Below are 8,174 nucleotides of genomic sequence, written 5' to 3' on the forward strand. Positions count from 1 at the left end.
GCCACGGCACCAGGCCGGGGCTGGGGAGCGCGGCGCCGCCCCCGCCGAGGGTTCGGATCCCACATACAGACCGGTTCCCGCTCACTGGCTGAACGAGGTGCGGGTGCAACACCGAGGGTTGCGATCTCGTTGCCGGTCCCGGTCCGGTACGGGCGCGACACTGAGGGTTGCAATCCGTTGCCAGACACGAAAAAAAGACAAAAAGAAAAAAAAAAAAAAGAACTGCTGCCTGGGGCCGGCCCAGTGGTGCACTGGAGAGTGCGCCGCTTGGGAGCACGGTGGCGCTCCCGCTGAGGGTTTGGATCCCATGTGGAGACCGGTTCCCGCTTACTGGCTGAGCGCGGTGCGGGCGCAACACTGAGGGTTGCGATCCCGTTGCCGGTCCCCAATATGGGCGTGACACCGAGGGTTGTGATCCCGTTACCGGTCAGTAAAAAAGACAAAAAGGAAAAAAAAAAAAGAACTGCTGCCTGATACCCGTGCCTCCCACCCCACCCAAAACATCCACTGTGGGGCGCTGCCCAGAAATATGGGATGCTCAACAGTCGGCTCCAATGACATCCTCGTCACATCAAAGCACTCCAGGACGAAGTGTTTCCCAGAGTGGCAGCGGGGCCTTCAAAACTCCAAACCCACCCACACTGACTCTTCACAAGCTCTGTCTTTCCAACCAGACTTTAGATTCCTCGAGACCAAACATTGGCTAGTTGTTTCCATCTATTTTTCCCCTGTGATAAGAAAGTAAACACTCATATCAAATTTTTTTTTTTTTTTTTTTGCAGCTGGCCAGTACAGGGATGGAACCCCGGACCCTGGTGCTATCAGTACCACACTCTAACTAGCCGAGTTGATGGGCCAGCCCTCAAATCAAGATTTAAGGGTGTAATTCTTAAAGTCCTGAGCCCAGTTGGAAGGGGCCTTGGAGTCCGCCAGAGTCAGCAGTGGTACACCGAAAAGCTCCCTACCAGTCTTGCTTCCAACAAGTAAGTGTACACAGCACTTTATAGTTTACAACGTTTCTTACCAAATTATCTGGCATAGAGGTGGCCTGGTGGAAAAAAACAGGGTACTACAGGTGGGGGCTGAAGTGTGGAGAGGCTGAGGAGTCTGCCCAAGGCTCAAGTCAGCCAGTGGTTCCAAGGACCATCACCTACACACAATGCACACCCCAAGTGTGGAGGGCCAACGTCCTCAAACAGGCATGCCCGACTGACACTAGGTGTATTTCCAGAATATTCTCCACCCCTCACTGTACTACCTCTGAGAGGACACCCTCCCCTCTTCAAATTCATTTCACTTCCGACACTGCAGCCCAAACATTCGCTCCTCTAACCTGAGGACAGACACATGCAGAGTAAATAAATTACCTCGCCAATTTCTTTAAAAAGGCTTGCACGTGACATTTTGCCTCCCTAAACATACGGAAAATCAATTCTTTGGAAAAACAAATCACCTTTGTTTTCCCAAAGTATTTCGCACCTTCTCTCAGCTGGATCATAAGGCCCTACATGCAGAAGGCAGGCCCCGGCCCCCCAACAGCTTGGTGCCCACCCCAGGGCATGGCAGGGGGCAGCTGCGTGACTGAGCTGGGACTGAGTCAGAGGACAGGGCTGGGGAGCGGTAACCCACCTCACAGCCCCATGTCCAGCACTGCTGGGCTGACGGGACCATGCCCAGGGGCTCCTCGCGGTTGGCTGTTTAGTGCTCAGCGTGCCAGACACCCTCCAACTCCCACTTTCCCACCTGAGCTTCCTCCCACAGCCCATTACGTGAACATCATCCAGCAAGCGACGTTGCTGAGGCCCAGCGAGCCGCCCCTCACGCGCCCCGTCTGCCAGGCTCTCCTGGTGAGCACAGACCACGGGCTCTGGAGCCATCCCACTCTCGAACTCCAAAAACTCCAAACACTAAACAGGGAGGCAGGGGAGACCACGAGGTGGGGTGGGCTCCTCCCCTCCCATCTTTGTCGAGAGCGCTGCTTTCCTAACACCCCAGAAAAAACCGGCAGGGGTAACACCTCATCCAGCCCAGCGCTCACAACGCGCATCAGCAGAATGGTGGCAAATTCTTTTCGGCAAAGAAGACACTTAGCAAAGAGACAGGAGATGGAGCCCACAGCACACCCGATCCACACTGTATTAGTCTGTTTCTGCTGCTTATAACAAAATACTTGGAACTGGGTGATTTATAAGAAAATAGTTTCAGAGCCGGCCCGGTGGCGCACTGCTACAGTGCGCTGCTTGGGAAGCGCGGCGGCGCTCCCGCCAAGGGTTCGGATCCCATGTGCAGACCGGCGGCTCACTGGCTGAGCGAGGAGCGGGGGCAACACCCTCTTGGGGGCAGGGACTCAGCTGGCCTGGATCCCAGGAGGGTATTGGTTTGGTACTGCTGCCTCAGGGACTGGGGGTCCAAACTTTTGAGGAAAGAAAATAGTTTCAGAGGCTAGGAAGTCCAAAATCCAGGGAACACATCTGATGAGGGTCTTAGTGGTGGTGACAGTGACCCAGGGGTCTCACAATGCAAGATGGTAGAAGCAGAGAGAGCACAGAGAGCAGAGACATGACAGACTGTCCTCTTCTTTTAAAGCCCTCAGAACCACGCCCCTCACCACCATTTTTAATCCATTCACTACTGCAAGTTCCTACAACCCAATCACCTCTTCAAGGCTCCATCTTTCAATTACCATAACAGGATTTCCCACCCTCTTACCAGTCACAGTGGGGGCTAAGTTTCTAATATATAAAACGTGGGGGACACAATTCAAGCTTCAGTGAGTTTTGGGGGAACACAATTCAATCCACTACACACCCTGTCCCCAGAAGCCTTCCTGGGAGTGAGGCAGGTGTCACCATGACTCCTCACATGGGCCGAGCAGCAGCAAGCGGAGACTGGAAAGGGCCCTGAAGGAACCCCCAATTGCTTCCCGTGGTCTCAGGAGCAAGGCCATAGCTCCCTGAGGCCCATGACCCAGCCTCACCACGTCCCACCCCAACGGGCACAAGGCCAGTCTCTCCAGCTCTTACTCCACTGGGTCCTCATGCATCTGGGCCCCCTACCTGGACCCCGCCCTGCCCCTCACGGGGCCCGTCGGCTTCCCGTGGTCTCAGGAGCAAGGCCATAGCTCCCTGAGGCCCATGACTCAGCCTCACCACGTCCCACCCCAACGGGCACAAGGCCAGTCTCTCCAGCTCTTACTCCGCTGGGTCCTCATGCATCTGGGCCCCCTACCTGGACCCCGCCCTGCCCCTCACGGGGCCCGTCCTATCTGAACGAAGCTTCCTCTGGCAGTCTTCCTGGACAGCTCCTCTTGCTCAGTACCTGCCATGAGGCCTGGCCACGTCCACCACCCACAGGCCCAGCCCTCAGCAGACGTCACCTTTCAGGTCAAGACACCGACCTGGACCAGACTGTCCAGCCTCACGTTGGGCTCTGGGCACTTTATCGATGTCTTTGTGCCTTGGTTGCCCCATCTGTAAAGTGAAGATGCCAAGGAAGAGCCACCTCTCCAGGGTGTGGGAGGATCAGACGCACCAGCAAGGCAAGTGAGTCTCTCCACTACCGTGAGCCAGGGCACTCAACACAGCCTGGCACTCGCAGGTGCTGGGGACACAGTGCCGAGCAAAAGCCTGCTCACAGCCCACAGAGCAGGGCCTGGAGCAACATGCACACGCAAAGAAAGGTCAAACTCATGGTGACCAACTAGTGCCGTGCCAGGGACACTGTGACAGGGACACTGCCTGGCCCTAATGGAGAGTGATGACTGACCAGAGTCCCAAAGTGGGGGGAGGGGAACTCTAGGTGGAGAGACCCCAAGGCAGGGGGGGAAGGCGGCCCTGCAGGCAGCTGAGGACTCAGCAGGGCTGGTCAGCAGAGTCAGCAGCCGGACCACGAGGCTGCGGATCTCAGTGCGGGTTTTGTTCTTTGTTCCAAGAGCCACGGGCAGCCACTGACAAGCAGGAAGAACTCATAAACACTGCGACATTTAACCAAATTAAGGCAGATGACTCTGACGAGCAGCTCGGTGGTCATGTTGGCCAGAGAGAGTTGCAGACTGGCTGCCATTCCTTGCCCTGCATGCCCAGAGTCACACTCAGGCAGCTGCTTGATGGTCCTCATCCAGCCACGCACCTTGCCGTCCACCTCCTCGTATTAACGTGTTAACCAACAGCCCTGTCTGGTCTCAGAGATTTGGGCTGAAGAGAGCAGGTTTCATCGTAACATCGTGTATGTAACTCCGCGGCTATAGATGACGGGCGCAGCAGCCTCCTCCCTCCACGCCCTGAGTTGGCAGCGTGGCAGAGGGCGAGGGTGGCTGCCCACCGTGATTCAGCCTCCTGGCTCCTCCTGGCCTCGCCCCAGCCCCCAGACCAGACTCCTCCACCGACTTGACCTCTCCACTCAGCTGTGCCGGCCAGGCATCCCTCCCGAACCCCCGATCTTCCTGCCCAGGGAGGCAGCGCTCCTAAGGGGGCACCAGGAGAGAGGAAGGAGTGTACCGGGCCCCGGGAAACCCATGGTTTGGGCTGCAGATGCGGCCACGCAGGGAACGGCGCACAGCACAAAGCCTATCCAACAATTCTGGATTTGCCCTCAACCTTAATAGGCCTCCCATAGGTGGAGCCTGCCTTTTGAAATATAGACACAACTGCTGGCTTGAAAAGGAAAAAGAAAAAAATAACTTGGTTTTCTCCCAGTTTGTAACCAATATGACACTCTTGTCACATGGGTGAAAAGAACCACAGGCACAGTGCTGGCTGCACAGGTGACAGTCACTCCGCAAAGTGGCTCCAGGGTGCGGGGGAGATGGCTGCCAGGCTCACTTCCACTTTGACACCTTTGTTTTGTTTTTGGCAGCTGGCCCGCCGGTCCTTCGCATTATAACACTGCAGTGCTCCACCAACTGAGCTCACTGGCCGGCCTACACTGACACCTCTGATCAATAAAATGCTGGGTAAATTTACCAGTGTGAGCATTCCATGTTCTGAGTCCACCCTATGCCAGTGTCGAAGTATAGTCTTCAAAAAGCTAAGAGCACAATTCCCACACACATGCAGGGTGAACACGTGTCCAGGATGTCCTTCAACTGACTGCAGAAGGAGCCGGTCGGAGGGTAAACCCGGGAAAGGGAGCACTGGAGGACCTAACAACGAGGCAGCAGGGACAGCAGGGCTGGGACAGAGCTACGTCCCACAGGGCAAGGAAAGCCATGACCTCCGGGGTCTCTTCTGCTGCTGGACAGAGGCTGTTCGCTTCTCTCCCGCAGGAGGTCTGTGAGTTCATGTGCAGCCTCAGAGGCTGGCTGAGCGGTGAACAGCAGGGTCAAGCAAAGGGACAGCCCCAGATAATGAGCCGTCAGTGAGCCCCAAGATGACACTGAGAGGATATGAGATCCATCTTTTTGTCACAGTTCCAAATTCTGACCAATATTTCCTGAACAGCAGGATGTAGAAGGAAACTAGCCAGAAGGGGACACTGCCTGGTCAGTCACACGCCAAGGCTGTGCCCAACCCCAGGCAAGTGCTCCTTCCCTGTACTCTCTCGTGCTCCTAGGAGACAAGATGTGGCCTTAGGTAAGTTCTGGCCAAAAACCATCTACAACCCTAAAGTGCAGTTCTACCTGGAAGGCAGCGCCCTTGCTTCTGCTCATTGGCAGGACACTCACAAACCTGAAGTCCCCTCAGAAGGACGAGCGTGCCTGTGCTTCTCTCTCTTGCCTCTCAGTCCAGGCCCCACACACCATCAGCTCTGCTCCAGCATGCTGGCGCTGACCCTGTGTCCCCCACTGCATGCCACTGCTCCCCAGCTGGTTCCTGGCCATCGGTTCTCCAGAGAGCAGCCAGTGACTTTTCATTGAAACCAGATCTCCCTGCTTAAAAGCCTTCTCTGGCTTCTTGACTGCCGAGGCCCACAAGCCTTGAGCCCATGGCCACCTGCTGCCAACCCATTGGGAACCTTCCCATTCGCCCCCCTCGAGCCACATGGGCCCATACAGAGTTCTCTGGACACAGTAGTCCTGCTGCCTTGGGCCTGCACACTCATTGTCCCCTCTGCACAGCCCTTCACTTGGCTGCTCCTCCTCTTCTGAGTCTCAGACACTGCCTCCTCCAGGCCCTCCTCCACTGCCCTGTGCCAAGCCTTTCAGCCAGCCTGCTTGTTTTTCTGGGGCTTACAGTCTGTGGTCAGCTCACTCACTTTACTTGTCTGTCTGCTGTCTGCTGTTCCCTCTAATGTGCAGGCTCCGGCGGATAGGGACCGTGGGCACTGCTGATCTCAGCCCACCACAGAGCTCGGGGCAGGCAGAGCACCCAGTACACATCCAAACAGGTGCGTGAACTAACGCAGAGCAGACCCAGGCTCTATTTTCACCTACAAATGCACTGGCAGGGAGAGGAAAGTCCGGTTCCACCAGGGCGCAGAGGCAGAGGATCTGCCCTGGCTTCTCAACCTTCCTGTGCATCAGCAAGTCAATGGCAAAGCCACAGTCCAGATAAAAGGCGTCCCACCCCACGTCCTATGCACTGGCAGGGAGAGGAAAGTCCGGTTCCACCAGGGCGCAGAGGCAGAGGATCTGCCCTGGCTTCTCAACCTTCCCGTGCATCAGCAAGTCAATGGCAAAGCCACAGTCCAGATAAAAGGCGTCCCACCCCACGTCCTGGTGAAGGGGCATGCCGACGTCCCACACAAGACCTCTGCCTCTGAAAGAGCACCACCTGTGCGAGCTGGGAAGGCCAGGGCGGATGAGGGAGAATTTCAGTTGCACAGGCCACCCTCCGCAGCTGAACAGGCGCCAGCAGTCACTGTGAGGGTCCTGGCAGATGGACGGGTATTCACAGCAGCACAAAAGATATGACAGTCTAGTTTATCAAGTAAAACACAAAACATGACAAGGTCTGGCTCCAGGGTACCAGTCTCATTCAGCGGGTAGCCTCGCCTCTCCTGCCCTTCCCACCTGTCTAGGTCCCACTACACAAAGGAAAGAAGCCTCTAAAACAATGCAAATGGAAGCTTTCACTGGCCGTGTGCCCCCCGCCCCACACACACACAGGGGTTAAAGCGCCAGCTGGGAGGCACAGAGGGCCACCCCTCCTGGATCAGCACAGCTGGGACTTCCAGCAGAAGCAGAAGCCCACCCACGTGCCGACTCTCACTCCCACTCACGAGTGTGGCTACATCAGTGCCGCAGACTTAGACACACTTATGATATAATTTCAAATTTGTTTGTCAAGTATCTCTGTTCCTTAACCTAACAAGATCAAACCTTTCACCATTCCTTGTCATGTTCTAAGGGAAAAGTCTACAGAGGTCCAATTTATGGTCAAGCATCAATTAGTTCTAGAAAATGGTTAAAGATTAATTAACCTCCAAGGTTCAAATGAATGCACTGAGTGCTGTATTTACGGTACAGAGCTCCACTATGGCTTCTTCACCCTCGTGAAAAGCCCAGGCAACACAGGTTCTCTAATCCCACATCCAGCCATGAGAGAACATTCTCTCTCTGGTGCAGGCCTCTCCTGGCTGAGCAAAGGTCTTCTTGGAGAAGCTCCAAGTTCAAGCCACAAGTTTAGGATATATAGGCCTGGGTAGAAATTAAACCCACATACCAACCAGTAGAGCCTAGCACAAATTATCCAAGTCACCTATGGCCGGTTTGAGAAAACCCAGGTGCACTCCACCGCAGCCTTGACTGGGTGTTGAGTGCGGGGTCTGGTCTCCTCTTCATTCCCAGCATTTAGCCCAGATTTGTTCAACCAAAACTGTATACAGTGCAGTCCTCAGCACTCCAGGGTGTTTCAGGGCAAACGGCAATTCCAACGATGTCAACCTCTCCGTTAAATGTTAAAGTGTCACAACGTTGACAGACAAGAAAGGAAAAGCTGCAGAGAATGGTCGAGTCCCCCAATTTGCCTTCAGTCAGGAAGGAGGGGTGGTGTTTGTGACCTGGGTCCCCCTGCTGCATGAACTGTCAGTTCTCTGGTCTGTAAGGCCCATCTTAGAGGACAGTCCTGCGTTGTGCCTTCGACAACGTGCGGGCAGCCTGGTCTCGCAGCGGCGGTGTTTGTGACCTGGGTCCCCCTGCTGCATGAACTGTCAGTTCTCTGGTCTGTAAGGCCCTTCTTAGAGGACAGTCCTGCGTTGTGCCTTCGACAACGTGCGGGCAGCCTGGTCTCGCAGCG

This window comes from Galeopterus variegatus, unplaced genomic scaffold (genome assembly GCF_000696425.1).
Source record: "Galeopterus variegatus unplaced genomic scaffold, G_variegatus-3.0.2 Scaffold5841, whole genome shotgun sequence".
Taxonomy (NCBI): domain Eukaryota; kingdom Metazoa; phylum Chordata; class Mammalia; order Dermoptera; family Cynocephalidae; genus Galeopterus; species Galeopterus variegatus.